The sequence below is a fragment of the Phalacrocorax aristotelis genome, chromosome 15, assembly GCF_949628215.1.
Source record: "Phalacrocorax aristotelis chromosome 15, bGulAri2.1, whole genome shotgun sequence".
NCBI classification, from domain to species: domain Eukaryota; kingdom Metazoa; phylum Chordata; class Aves; order Suliformes; family Phalacrocoracidae; genus Phalacrocorax; species Phalacrocorax aristotelis.
The window spans coordinates 12,592,072-12,604,143 of NC_134290.1; the positions used below are offsets into that span (position 1 = coordinate 12,592,072).

The following is a 12,072-nucleotide window of genomic DNA, read 5'->3' on the forward strand; positions in this document are numbered from 1 at the left end:
ACAATATCTTGCATCTGCATGAAGCAGTGGTTCCCACAGGTGCTGTAGAAAAGGTCCTTTGGGAACACAGCAAAAGCGTGGTGTCACTGTCTTTCAGGAACAAGTTAGAACTGACTGATAATATCTGGCCAGTGTCCTCCCTGTACCAGAAAATTCATGAAGCCACTAGACTTGTTGTCTCTCGTGGGGCGAGCTGATATCTTGGCGGGGCTCCCATATCCTCCTGGATTCCTGTGGGTAATGAGGAATCAGCTTTTTTGTATAAGGGCAAGGCTGATATCTTGCCTCTCTGCTGGCTCTTTCATCTTCATAAATTCAGTGAGACGAAACCCTGAATTACCTGTCCAAAATGTAGGAGTGAAGCTAAGGCAGAGCCAGAGATGGGATATGGCTTTTGAAGGGGAGTTTCAATGGCAGAAGGCTGGAAGAGAGTGGAGCTTGGTATGTTGAAGATTTGTGAATGCCTGGTGACTTACTGAATTCTCATATGTTATAAAATGCAACACATCTTTTGGTGTTTAAAATTTTATTTTCTTAGTTTATAATTGTTCATTAAATAATATCTATGATCAGGTTCTGGGAGCAATCAAAACTTCGTATCACGGGCAATAAAGATAGCAGATAGTTCTTCCTGTGACAATATGATTGCAACATACTACATTAGCATCCCCAGTTTAGCACTTCATGGAGTAGTTAGTGCACCTCACCTTTAATTGTTGCAATATAACATTTGATTATTGATGATTGATTCTGCTACCGTACAGTTACTGTATAGTCAAGAGATTCTTCATTACAGTCACTCCTTTTTGCTGGAGAGGTTTGATTAATCTGCCAAAATCTAGCATTTTCCACAGCTTATCTAAGAAATCTCCCTCAGGAATTTAAGACTTACAGTTTTCATTAGTTCATTTTGCATACACAGGTATGATGGTACCTCTAGACCCGAGTTCAGAACTGCAAAAAGATAGGCAAAGTGTCCTGCCCTCCCTTCAGAAAACGCTTGTAGAACATTTGTGAGAAAGGGTGTGAAAGAAAAGGTGTAGGATTATTTCCAAAACATTGGGGCAGACTGGACCTATCGTGGTTGTCACTGCAGAGAGATATAGAGCATTCTCTGAATTTTTTTGCAGAAAAAGTGGTGAAAAACAGCGATGGTGAACAAATATCCTTCATCACGAGAAGGGGACATCTTGTTTTCACGAGCCATTTCACAGGCAATGAGGATGGCAGCTGAGATCTGCTGCCGTAGAGTCCATGCTCTGTCCAGCTCCTAAAAGTCAGATAACTACAAGAGATCTGAGGCAGCTGATTCCATCAGCACAGTGAATCATTCTCATAAAGGAAAGAATAAATTATAAGAGAAGTTTACAAATTCTATTCTAGCTCTTGTTCCCCAAATAGGAACCTGTAAAACATGTTGACCTTATGTGACCACAGTCTACTTTATTGCAGTGCCTGTAAAAATGCTGTAGGTTATTTGAGTTCTTTTTTAAACTAAGTTCTCTTTGTTCATGATCCTGCCACAGTCTGGGATTGGTCACTATGCTTTGGGAGTGCCTGTGCCAATCAGAAACAGGGCTGATGAAATTACTGGAAAAGCATCTTTTCCTGTCAGTTTGGAATTTTGTCAGTGAGGAAAAGGAAAAAATGGCCTATGTTTCTATTTTAACTCTAAACTGCTCCACCTATTCATTAGGCCACACACCCTCGGTGAGTGTAGTATGGACAAGAAAGACTGGCCTCAGTGATCTTAATAACTGCAAAAACCTGTATGTCTATTATAATTCAGCTTCAACAGATGAATAACATTCATCTGGGCACAGGAAATGTAGAACACCTAGAGAAAGATCAACTTATATTTAGGAGGAATGACTAAGAGAAAGGGCCTTATCTCCAGGGATTTACCAGTTATCACTGTGGTTTGAATTGCATAAGGGTAGGAGGGGACCGATGTCCCCTCCCACCCATCAGCCTCCACCCATGGCAGCATGGTGCTAATGGAATTTTAGGCATGAGAGATAATTAAAAGCATTGTAATAACTGTACAGAATGTGTCACCCTCGCCTGCAGCTTCACCAGCATCTCAATTCACACCCTACCCCTTTCTTTTTGCTCCACCCAAGCTTTGGTTTCCTTCACCCACTCACGACTTTTGTGCTACCTTTCCATGCAGGCTGAAACAGCCTCCCACTTTCTGTTGCCTTTCCTCCAGAATAACTGGTCAGTTCATCATTGCGCTGCTGTATACATAACGACCGAATTCGTGAAGTTACCAAACACTGATTAAATCAATATCAGCCATAATCAATATTCTTACATCGATTAACAACTGACCCTAATATATATGCAGGTAGGATAAAAGCCAGGCTACAAATACACGATACAAGATAAGCAAACCCAGAAGAAAGAGGCATATTGCTCGTGAGGAAACATGGGCCTCAGCTGGTCTGTCTCCTGTGCTGAGCTGACGTTCGTGCCGATCCTGTCACAGAGGGCAGGGTAGTTGTGGCCGGTTTATGACATGGATGTCCACATCGTGCTCAGAAAAATATGTGAATTGAAGCAATTGAAATCGATTCCTGGGGAGTTAGCATGCGTTCAGTAACACTCCACTTGTCTGCCTTTGCCTTCTCCAGTACATTGTGCCTTACTGACAAATAAACAGGTTAAAAAAAAAGGAGTCCCCCAAAAGACAGAGGGCGGGATTCCTAGCTAAACTAGGAACTCAACTGCTAAAGGGTTCCTCTGGTGAGCTACAGGCTTTAAGAGAGCAATTCCGGTTTTAGGTGGGCCATATAATTTCCCAGAAGTGAGTGCAGATTTCTGCTTTGAATACCCAGTTTTTGAGATTAAATGCATCAGTTTGAGTAAATCAAGCCCGATCAGCTCTTGGCAAAACTTTAATCGTAAAGGACCGTACAGAATGATCATACATTTGCAAGTCGATGGGACAGATTCTGTTCCTTCTGACAGCAGTATCACTGAGAAGTAGTCCCATCAGCTTCAAGGTACATAGATGCATTCTGTGATAGCTGAGAATGGCCTTTGAACCTACTCTCATAAACTATATGTGTGCCTTTTCTCTTAACTTCTTTTCCTAGCTGGATGCTGTTAAAAAGCGGGCGTTGTTCTCCATTGTGAAGCTCTGAATCTAAAGGAGAGCTAAAATGAAATGAGCTCAAGAAGTGTATGGAAGAGATCATAGCTTAGGAGGGAATCTTGAGGTAGATACTTCACCTGGTGTTTTAAGTCATGAGCATTTGATTTACAGCTCTCCCCAATGGATTTGAAAAGCTGCTTGAGCTCTGCTTCATTTCATGTTTTTTTTTTTACAAACACCACAGCGTGTGGATTCTCACTAGCTAACTGTAGAGACTGAAAGGAGTTTTCCATTTTGATATCTATATAATTTGACTACTTTTTTTCCTCAGGGGTATTCAAAACTCACTGAAAACCACATTATTTGGTTATTATTACTTTTTCATTTGGGCTGTTCTGACTATTTTGAAACCATAAGTGTTAAATGTTGCTGTTTTGCTAATTTTGAGGGGGTTTTTAGCTCTTACAAAAGAAATTCCCCTCCTCTCCAAATGAAAATCTCATCACATCTTTCTGACAACAGTTTGACTAAAAGCTCTGCTCCTTTCTTTCTTTTCCTGAAAATGGAATGGAGTGGAAATATTGTCATCCTCAGGCTGTACAATGTGAATTCTGTGGTTTACTTTTTTTTCTCTGTAGTTCATCACAACTAAGCTCTATGGAAAGCACAGAATTTCTTTTTGCATTGTGCTTCTAAACCCCCTTTTCTATCTTTCTCTGAAGCACTGGAGGTTGGCCACAGCTTGAGGGTGGATTTGGCAAGTGGTATTAAACTCTTACAAATGCCTGGTTGATGAGTCTGGCTCACACACCCAGAGTCAGGCTGATTGCCTGATTTGGGGTCAGGAAAGAAGGAATTTTCTCTCAGGTCAGACTGGCAGAGATCATTGAGGTTTTTAGATTTTTTTTTTATCATGTAGTGTGCAACACACACTTACTAGAATCTAACAAATATAGTGCTTAGCAAAGGTATAAATCACTGGTATTATACTTAATCTTTTCTATCCTTTTTCTAATCGTAATTATTAGTGTTCCTCAATCTTTTACTTCAGGTCTAAACCTCATTCTGTGATGGTGGGAAATGTCTGTGAAAGGTAGGGAGTAGCAATTTTGTGGACCCTTCTGGATGAGCATCTGTTGGCTCTCCACAACTACCTGAAAGAAGGTTGTGGAGAGGTGGGTGTTGGTCTCTTCTCCCAAGTAACAAGCGATAGGATGAGAGGAAATGGGCTCAAGCTGCGTCAGGGGAGGTTTAGACTGGATGTTAGGGAAAATTTCTTTGCTGAAAGAGTGGTCAGGCACTGGCACAGGCTGCCCAGAGAGGTGGGGGAGTCGCCATCCCTGGGGGTATTTAAAGGACATGTAGACATGGCACTTCAGGGTGCGGTTTAGGAGACAAGATAGTGTTGGGTTGACGGTTGGACTTGACGATCCTAGTGGTCTTTTCCAACCTTAATGATTCGATGATTCTATGTTTCTATGCATGATTGTCTCTGACTGAGGGATCATGGCCTTGATGATTCACATGCTCTTTTCTAGTAACAAGCTCCTGTGAGAAAGAAAAAAAACTCTTGGAAGCAAATACTGATATTTTTACCGCTATGAAACAAAACAATTAATCTGTTTATCTTTGGATTAAAAAGAGGTATTCTGCAGATATAATTGGTTGTTTTTAAACTCAGATGATCTAGAATTTAATAGAGAGGGGTGAAGATTCTGGATGAGTACTAAGTTTTGTCCTACAGTAGAAATCTTCAGAATTCCATCCTTTCTGATATTTATAAACATGGCAATATCTGTTTCTGCAGGTGACTAGTTCCCAAGTGAGATTGATTAATTCCATTTAACTGCCCACTCAGGTTATGGTGTGACATACCACAAGCATCCAGAAACCTCTAGGCCCTCTGTCCTTTCATTTAATTACTAGATCTCAGTGAAAGTACAGGACACAATTATGAAGGCTGTCAGTACCACAAAAATGCAAATTGAAGTACGCAGATTAGCTAGTTACATATGCAGGCAGGTAATTTAGTTGATAATTGCCCCAATTACAAATTCAGATGCAAGCATCTGTAGATGCAAGATGAATGTTTACATTTCTTTTCTTTAAAAATTTTGAACTCTGTACAATCTTACAGATACCCAAAGTATTGGTGAAACCTTGGCACATGTTCTGTCTTCCGTGAGATTTTTTTCTGCTTCTGCGATTTTATGGATCATTTCCCACACAGAATTATGTGCTGCAAAGTGTATTTTCTGGATCTCCAGGAATGAACATTGACCTCATTCTAGGGAATATCACTTATTTTTTTTCTATTCACATTCTGTACGGCATAGATTCTTTTTGGGCTTTGAAGGATTAAGGGAGCAATGTCTCTTCTTTTCATTGTTCTTAATAACGGATAATAAAAATACTCAATATCATCTATGTTCTGTTATAAGAAGCTGAGTACTTCCAATAAGTATTTGGTAAACAAGGTTGTCTTAGCAGTTCACTTTTTGTTGGTTTTATCTACGTTAAAATTTCATCTGCCAGGTGATTTCTCAATTAATGTAGCACTCTGTAGTCCACATAAATAATATTGGTCTTCAACCATATTGAAAAAAAAGTACAGAGGTAACCAAGGCATATTCAGCTGATGCAAAGCTGCATTGATTTCACAGAAGACTCCCCAGTTTTCATCACCCGAACATTTCACTCCAAAATGTTTACATGAATTTTTCATGCGGTTTACTTCAAAAGTAGACACTTACAAACTGCATAGAATCTTCTGTTTTTTTCTGGCTCATTGATTTCCACAGCAAATGAACCAGTTGCACAGTTAAATAATGCTTTTTTGACTGCCTCCACAGTCAACTTGGACAGTAAGAGCTAAGCAGGATTCTCTCCATTTTGTACATCATCACTGTAATTAAAGTCTCATATGCAAGATTATGCTTTTAGTAACAACCCTGTATTACATTGTTCTCATCAACACTTTAAAGGCTCTTTTTGCAATTAATGATTTTGCACAGGCATAAATAATTGTCCTGTAATGGACAGAAAGATGACAACTCTGACATTACTTAGGCAGGGTGGCCAAAACAGAAATTATGAGCTAACAGATTTAATTTTCCTTTTTTTTTTTTTTGAACTGGAGTATTGATTTAATTTTGTTTTGATTGTTTTTTGTTTTTAAACCAGAAAGCTAATTTTTTGTTTTGTTTTCCTTTTTAGCTCTTACAAAGTAAACTCCCCCCCTATACAAGTTAAAACCTCAACAAAGTCAAGTCAAAACCTCAGACTGCTTTCTGAAAACAGCTTGCCTATAAACTCTGATACTTTCTTTCCGTTTGTCATCCTCACCAACGTTTCAGTGTACAACCTGAACTCTATTTTTGCTTTGTTTTTTTGCTCCGCAGATGGTCATGTCCAAGCTGTATGGAAAGGCTTAATTTTCTGTTTGCAAAACACACCTAAACCCCTTCTTTTCTTCCCTATATACGTGGATGAAATGCAGATTCCTCACACTGTATCTTAGCAGGTATAACCCCTTTCTGCCCATACCAATGAATTCCATCTTATCTCAATTTTATCATCAACACATTACTGTGGAAATTTTCTTCCTGATTTCTTGGCTGGATTGTGTTGTGGCATGATCTGCTTGTGGCTTGCCTTTACAAGATGCCCCTTCTCCGCCACTTCAAATACTTACAAGGCTCTTTGTGGATTTCATTACCTAACATCTTTCACACACTAGTTAGGTGTCATATCCACAACCACTCCTTTTGATGTCACCTTTATCACTTAATTATTATTTTTCATTTAAGCCCCTTTGCTTTTTCTGTATTACATCTGTGTACAGGTGGAGCACCTCTTAAACTTCTCCTAAGTAATTGCATTGTAATCCCTGTAATACCTTGTAAAATGCCTACTCTGCTGTGATGTCTATACAAAAATAGCATCAGTTAAACATCTGGTGTAATACGATTGCTTCTTGTTGTGCTGACCAATATCAGTGGCCAGATTCCATGTGTTTTTCCAGCCCATCATCTTCCATATAATCTCTGGGGAAAGAACCCCTGGTTCTTTTGTATGTCTTGGCGCATTGCAAAGTGGATTCTGATCCATCACCAAGGCTCCCCAGCATAACCGCAATGAAAATAATATGTTATTATAATTATTTAGGGTAATTGTGTGACAACTAGCATTGTGTTTGGTAAGCTGGGTAATCAAATCTTCTGCTTCAGGATATCAGCTGATTGCCACTTTGGTTGGGAAAGAATTACTGTATCACTTTTAAGCAGCCTTACAAAACCAGTCAGGTGCATTCTTTTCTTTTTGCCTCCCTCTAAAGCATTTGTTGTGCTTCTGAGTCATAATCACACTCCATCACATTAAATGCTTTTTCAGAAGTAACAGCCTGTAATAGTTCTTCCCCTATTGTCCCAGCCTAGGCCCCATTCAACTCGATGGCAGTTTGAAAAACGCGTTGAATATCCCACCCTTTGTCACCTGACTTTAATCCTGTTCATCTATATGGTAACAAACCCTTAGATATGATTCAAGTATAAACTATGAAAATTTTTAAAAATGCTCACAGCTGCATGAGTCTTAAGGTTTTGTTCCCTCTTGATTAAATATTTGGGGGTTTTGCATGGCATTCATTAATGCCAAAAGAGCCTTTGATCTTTCTTCCACTAGGGTGTGGAATCTGCCTCTTGTTAGCCAGTACCAAGGCTAAACAGGTACTGAATTACTTTTGATTACACAGCTAAACCTCTTTAACAGAAGAAAGATATTTTGTTTACTTATCTATATCTGTAATAACAGTCAGGTCCATCAGAAGCTTGTGGAGAGACTGTACAATGAAAGCCTTCACCTACTTAATCAAAATTGGATGCTTTTTCGTTTTTCAAGTTATAAACTTTTAAAAGAGCATGGTCAATACAGTCTCTTAAGGTGGAAGGCCAGGCATTCTGAATAAAGATCTCCACAGTCCAGGGAGAGCCACTAATTTACAATGAGTATAAAACGATTCAAGAAAACAACTAGTAGGAAGCACTTCCTGCCTTAGTGGAGCCACAGATGTGAGCTGGAAGGCTCTGAGTCAAGCTCTATTGAAACAAGTTCTTTCTCAAGTGCTATAGATAGGAAATGCCTCTTTTTTTAACAACTGGTTATAATAAGAGAAAGGCAGAAATAGAGAAAAGAGCAGAAAAATATAGAAATGGAACAGGAAAGAAAGGTGAGTGAGAAGGGGAGCAAGAAACCAAAACCAGGACCTGACCTGGTTACCTTCACAGTTTTGCTCTGCATTTGCTCTTCAGGGTGAATTTGGCACAGCAGAAAGTGATGTTCTTTTTGAGACGGTGGTTACTGAGGGGAACCGCAGCACAAGACAGGTTTTTGAGGTTTTGCACACAATGAAGTGCTGTAGCGCCGTGGGCTGCAATGCATATGCCCCTTTGCTTAGACCTTAATTTCTATGCTAAGGCCTTAGTGTCTCTCTGGCCCAACCCCTACATTTAAAATTGGGGTGACAGTACTGTCCATCTTCATTGGAGTGAGACGGGGAATCACACTCATTGAAGGATGTGAGGATCCTACCACTATGGTGATGGAGACCATACAAGTACGCAGAAGAGATGGAAAAGCTATTCTATGGTCAGAGTCACCCATTCTAATTTTAAGTGTTAAAGAATAGCCAAAACTGTAGACGGGGTTTCAGACCCATTTTTAACTTGTTATACTAAGAAAATAAGGTTTAGATAATCACAATGTTTCTCTGTTCCCTCCTTATATTTCTGTCCACCCTATCAGCTGATTTCCACTAAACTTAAAAGAAAGGTAGAGATCTGAAGAGCTTAAATTCCCACATTTCAGGAGTTCAGCAGTCAGGGAGTAGAAGGCAGGGAAGGCTCTGCTCTCATACACTCAGTTTAGGCAGCCTGGTAGCACAGGCGTATCTCATGGCCTAGCAGCACACACATACCTGTGTGTTACCCAGTGCAAATGTAGGTTCCTGCCTGTCAAGGCTTCACCTATTTCTTGCTCATCCAGGAGGGCAAACAAAGGTAGCTGGGGACTGTGGGAGAAAGCTGTTGTGGGGAATCATAAAGGCAATGAGAGAAAATAGAGCGTATTATGGAAAAGGATTTAAGGCATGGCTTGGTTTGGTAGTGGGAGGATCACTGGAGGTACTGCAAGGGTTGAAGTTGTTTTTACATAGCAGTGTTGTCCCTGGTGACAGAGGGAGGCAATATGGAGACAGGCACAGGGCTTGCTTTTTGTTTGTTCTGGAAAAAAAGGGGAAAAGACAAGACAGAAAACTGTAAGTTTTGGGGTTTGGGGTTTTTCTTTTTGCCTTTTTTCCCCCATGAGAACATTAAAACAGAAGAGCAAAATCAGGAAGGATAACAAACAAAAATTAAGGGACAGATATTGTAGATCTCTACAGTAATTTGATAATTTATCTGTACTTTTCAATATTCAACAAATTCCAAGCATTGTTAGCAAAGAGCAGCTGTTACAATGTAAACACACCTGCTTCTGTGTTCGCCTCACCATGGTCTAAATTAAAGAATTAGGAGAAGAAAACCCACAAAAATGGAGACATGGCCATCTTTTATCCCTTTCACCTAAGTCATACACGAACTTCAAAGTCTAGTTAAAATAACTTAAATACTAACGTGAGTAGGCAGATGTGATTTAATTTCATTTTTTCCTTTAGTTAAAGTGAGGCTATTAATGCAAAGCAACTCTATTAATTCAACCTCTGAGTTAAAATCAGAAAAAGTTAGAAAATCTTAGAGTTACCATAATATAGTCTATGAACTCTCAGGCATTGCTTTTGAGATAGTTCTCTTTTCATGCCGTCCTGCTGGAGACAGGGTAGTTCCAGCTGTTCACGGGTAAAATATGTTTCTGTTTGTGGAAGAAGTTGTATTATTAACCTCCACTGTCTGCACCGAGGTAGAACAGTCTCTGCTCAGCTATGCATCTAGAGAGACGAGTGCAAGCAAGTGAACTGTGGGATGCCACTGAAGGCAAATGTATTTGAACCCTACCTCCTCCTGCTGCCCAGGAAAAGAAGCTGCACATCTGGGTTATGCCTGAGAGGAGGGAGATTAAGTTTCTCTGTGTGTTTGGAGAGAAGAGGAGTCTGGAGATGGAGCCAGACGGTAAATGGCAGAGGCTCAAAATGGCTGTTTTTATGGATTGTTTAACAGGCTTCTGATCCTTATTGGCAAACATCACTTTAAACTGTTTTGATTAATCTGTTTCTTAAATCATCCTCATAAGTCAGCAAGTTCAGCATTAAGGTATGTGTGATATACCTGCCAAAAAGTCCTTGCTGTCATGCACAAACATGCATTTCACACATGCAGCCTGGGTGAAAGAATATGCGAATGGACTGTTCTGAGAGCAGAGGTTCAAAAGGTTTTTTGCTTCTAACACTGTGAAGTACTTGGAAAGTAATTAATGACTTATCCTCTCTGATACAGGAAGTCTGAGTCCCCAGGGGGATTAATCTTAGGTTTTCTGATCATACCCTGAAACCAGGACAGGACTATTCTCTCCTTGCAAAATATTCTGAAAGTACTGAGCATCTGCCCAGTCCATCCCATTTCAAATATGATATCAGATGCTTTTCAGATATATGAGCTCTAGGGATTAAATGTTCCTTTGTCCAAAATAATTTAGCCCAGAGAAGTGATACCAATGGTGACACATGTCTCTCTCCATCCCTCCCTGCATTGCTTGTCAGCATTTTCATGTAGGTCCCCTGCAACACTCAACGGTTACGATGCCAGGAATGATTAACATTTGGGTTTATTTATTCTTGTATTGTTTGTGCTACATAGAGGCTTACTGTGTCACAGACAGAAAAAATGAAATCTGCCTGTATGGGATGATTAGCCTATACAATTAAAGCCACTCAAGAAGCTGAGATCATCCGTTCTGACACAGCCACTCTGTCTCACACACACGCACTCACACAGAGAAAAGGATCTTTAGCTTACCCGGGAACAAAGCTTAGTATCACGTCCAGCAGGCCCCATTCAAAATCCAAGGAGAGGATACTATCTAAATTCCTGAGAGTTTCAAGCTAGTTTGTTGGATGCTATGGATGCAAAAAGCCCTTTGATGATACAGTCACTCGATTGAGGGGAAGAGAACAACAGCTCTTGAGTTACTTGCGTGTTCTTCAAACAAGGGTTTCTTTTCTTTTTGCCTCCGCATAGGGTTAGCCTGTGGTTCTGTGTCCTGTTAGAACAGACTGAAGAAATTCTCATTCCTGCTGATTCTTGGCCCCTTTATTCTTTTCTTCTGAACCAGTGCTCTATTTTGGTTGTGTCCCAAAGCAGAACTGTGACACTTTCTGGTTTAAAAATAGTAACTGAGGAAAAAGTAGAAGCAAGGTTCGGTTTTTGTTGGTTTTGCTTTCAAAACTGACACAAGGTCTGGTACAGAGTACACCATCCAAACACTGAATCAGCAAAATGCAACGGAGGGTAATCTGTGACAAACATGCAGAAACGAGTGGCTGTTGGAAGGGAAACCAGGAATCTCATTAGCTGGACTTGTGGCCAGTGGAATACTAATACAGACTCATGCATGGCCTTGTATTGCAATGCTTGAGAATTGTCCCCTTTAGGCTACTTTGGTACACTAGAATTTTTAGCTAACGATTTTAAGAGTTGTTTCCATGGACCATCACCATTGTTACCTTCTGTTACGGTGAGTAGCTGTGAACAACACAGCAATAATTGGGGAGCAAGAATCTTAAGGAAATAAAAAGGTTGAGGATAGGCGTTGTAGAAGGGCAAGTAAGGAAGTAGGTGGCCTCTCAAAAAATAAAGGGGAGTAGGGTTATTATGGATCAGAAACAAAGTGAGTAAACAGAATAGCTTTCGTTCAAATTTTAGCTACATTTACCTTCCCCTTGCTCTATACCATCACACATATATAGATGTAAATATATTTAG

General features: G+C 40.0%; 1 long non-coding RNA gene across 1 annotated transcript; it reads right to left on the reverse strand.

The window, feature by feature from the left end:
• Nucleotides 1-491: 491 nt before the first annotated feature.
• Nucleotides 492-11,871, reverse strand: LOC142064802 (uncharacterized). The gene is made up of 3 exons (XR_012663210.1): nt 11,107-11,871; nt 8,370-9,378; nt 492-4,648 (listed from the first exon to the last, which is right to left on the reverse strand). It is a non-coding gene; the product is annotated as an uncharacterized LOC142064802 (long non-coding RNA).
• Between the last annotated feature and the right edge of the window lie 201 nt (nt 11,872-12,072).